Source organism: Athene cunicularia (assembly GCF_003259725.1).
Source record: "Athene cunicularia isolate RWA chromosome 28 unlocalized genomic scaffold, athCun1 chr28_part2, whole genome shotgun sequence".
Taxonomy (NCBI): domain Eukaryota; kingdom Metazoa; phylum Chordata; class Aves; order Strigiformes; family Strigidae; genus Athene; species Athene cunicularia.
The window spans coordinates 312,415-315,711 of record NW_020799140.1 but is presented as its reverse complement, the minus strand read 5'-3'; positions in this window follow the sequence as shown (position 1 = coordinate 315,711).

Here is a 3,297-nt window from a genome sequence, read left to right as displayed (position 1 = left end):
CCGCTCCCCACCGCAGGGACCCCGCTGCCCCCCGCCCCCGGAGACGTGGGCTCGGGGCCCTCTGCCCGCGCCGCGGCATTGCCACCCTGCTCGGCACGGGCCACCTGGTCTGTGCCAGCCCCCCCCGAGCTCCGCGAGGCTTTCGCTCCCCATCTCCCGGAAGGCACATCAGTTTGGGGGGACACTTCCTCAGCTTCGCACTCCCCCCACAACGTCCTTTGGCTTTGGCACCACAGCCCGAGTTGCATCCCCCAAACCCAGGTTAACCGTTAACAACCGTCTCTCGATTACAGGTGTCTGCCCTTGCCGGGTGCCAGCGCTGCTGGGTGTCCCGTGCTCAGGGGACACGTGTCTGGAGGGCTCTCCTGGGTGCTGCTCCCCGCTGGGGCAGTGTTGGGGGGGCTGGAGCAGCACCTCTGCTGCCCACACAGCCCCTGGGTGCCGGCAGCGCTGTGGGTGCTGCCCTGCCCCACGTCCTGCGGCTGCCGGGGCCAGGCCACACTGTGACGGAATCACACAGAATCCTCTCAGCTGGAAAAGCCCCCGAAGCTCCTCCAGCCCCACCATGACCCCCACCCTGACCCTTCCCAGCTCCCCCAGATCCCTCAGCGCTGGCTCAGCCCAACTCTTCAACCCCCCCAGGGATCCCGGGGACTCCCCCCTGCCCTGGGCAGCCCATTCCAACGCCCAACAGCCCCTTCTGCACAGAAATCCTTCCTCAGAGCCAGCCTGACCCTGCCCTGGGCAGCTTGAGGCCATTCCCTCGGGGCCTGGCGCTGGGGCCTTGGCTCCAGAGACTCATCCCCCCTCTCTGCCCCCTCCTGGCAGGGAGTTGCAGAGGGCCAGGAGGTCTCCCCTCAGCCTCCTCTTCTCCAGACTGACCCCCCCCAGTTCCCCCAGCCGCTCCGTGTAAGACCTGTCCCTCTTGTCCTGCTCCTTGAGGAGGGACAAAAATCCTGCACACGCAGCAGCTCCTGTGTCCTCATGGGGCTGTCCCTGTCCCCACAGTGCAGGTGGGCTCAGACCATCAAATCAGGAGGCCTCAACTTCACCATGCCATACTCCTGTAGGTTGGCCACCTTCTAGCTCCTCCCTGCTTGCCAGCCAAGAAAGAGCCAGCTGGGTTTGGGCACGGGGCCGGTTCCCTCCCCACAGTGGCAACCAGGACACCCGGGCTCCCCAGCCGTCGGATGGCCGGGAGGGAGCTCCTGGGGGTGGTGATGCTGGTGCGATACTTCGGGAACCCGCTTCTGCCCGGCAGATGGGGGTGGAAGTTCCCAGCCGCGATTCGGGAGCGGGAAGCAACAGCCAAGGTGCCGGCAGGAGGGCTCAGGCTCCGGACCAGCCCACGGAGGTGAAGGAGCGGGAAAGCTCCTCTTGGCCCCGCTCCGCTGCCGCTGCCTCAATGGCCTGATTGTGTGCCGGGACCAGCTGTGCCGCTTCGGGCGGCGGCACAGAAAGGCTTTTCTGCTGCTCTCAATGGCCGATCTATGCGGTTCCCGCTGGGAAGGTCCCGCTGTGCCCCCCCAGCCCTCGCCAGATCCCCGGCGGCCGGGAACCTGCCGGCCACGGGGCGCCGGGAGGAGAAGGGAGCTCTGTGTGCCGAGACACACGCGGCCTTTCTGGGCTCTGCTGGAAATGTCAAAACGGCATCGGATGCCGCCAGCCCCGGGGCTCCGCGGCGGGGGGAGCGCGGAGCTGGGGGGGGGAGTGGAGACCTGGAGTGACCAACAGAGAGGTCGGTTTGCGGGTGGCTGTGGCAGGGCAGAAGGGCACCCGCTGGGCAGGACATTCCTTCCTTGTCCTCAGGACTCAGCTGCTGTCTTTGCTGGGCGCTAGAGGACAGAGAGCTCAGAAGTCGAAGGTATTTTGGGGCTTTTTTGTCCCCCCGTTGCACACCCATCCCCATCCTGCTCTGCAGGGTGAAGGGACGAGCTGGAAACCAGTGGGTGACGCCGAGCCCATGCCCCCAGGTGACAGTGACATCCCTGTCCCCACGCAGGGCAGCGTCCTCCCCTCTCACCGAGAGCCGGGGATCTCGGGCCTGTGCCAGGGCTGCTGCTCCTGCACAAGAGCATTTCCCACGCGGACGGGGCGGCAGCCTGGACCCCATCCTGCCACGGGACCAGCCCCGAGGTCGCATGAATCCACAGGAGCAGATGCCCTCCCTAACTGCCCCCTTTCCGGAGCCCCCATTTGGGGACAATCAGCGTGGGCACTTGTTTTCAAACCACATTTTGCAGCCCGACAGCTGCAGATGGACATAGGGATACAGCCCGGAGGCCCCAAAAGAAAAACGTCCATTTTTAAGCAGTGCTGAGTTTAAGCCAAGGGCACAACTTTCCAAGGCACTCCGGGCTGCAAACCCTCTGTGCACAGCATGACCCGGGTACAGGAACAGTCCCAGCCCCAGGAGCACCCGCCAGCGGCTCCCGCTGACCGTTGGGGAGTGTTTATGGCCACGTAACAGCAGGAAACTGCCGGCCGGTGGGGCAGGTCCCCCCCAGTGCTGCTGGCGGGGCTGGCCTCCAGCCAAAGCAAATCCCAGATGCAGAGAGCCTGCACGGCATTTCCCTCAGCCCTGATAAGGCTGAGCTGCAAATGCGGCCACAAAAAAAAAAAAAAAAAAAAGCTGCCTGGGTGCTGTGCCAAGCACACAAAATACTGCCTGAGATAAAAGGCTGCGCAGGCATGAAATGTCACCTGCAGCCTGTTAGATCAGAGGGGACGGGGGAGAAGAGATGGGGGACAAGGGCACTCTGCACCCGGGTGAGGTCCGGTCTTGCAGGGCCACGCTGGAGACGAGAGGGTGCTCAGGGTCACACACGGGGTGGCATGGAGCAAGGGGTCCTCAGGGGGGGTCCCCGCGGGTGTGCTGCATTTGGTGCAGCTGCCACAGCACGGCCCTAAGTCAGGTTCAAGGTGGTTCCCCAGCAGGTGATGTGGTGGGAGAGGGCAAGGGGGGAGGCTGTGGGGTGGCCGCGGGGTGGCCGTCCCGCTGCTGGGGTGTGACATCCCCAGTGCCTCTGCCAGCTGGGACAAGCTTTTTTTCCCCACCAGCCCGGCTGGGTCTGAGCCCAGTGCGGGCAACCAGCAGCCCCCTGAGGACCCTTCCCCAGGTCCTGTTGGCCCGCTCACAGCTGGAGACCCGGGGAAGCGGCTCCCGCTCCACTCTCGGGTCCTTTGTTTTGCTGCAGCATCCCAGGGAGGAAGGATCCAAGCACAGAGGCCACGGGAGGAAACGACCTTCCTGCCCGCTCCGCAACCTGCGGGCAGAGGCCGAGGACATCCTGCAGC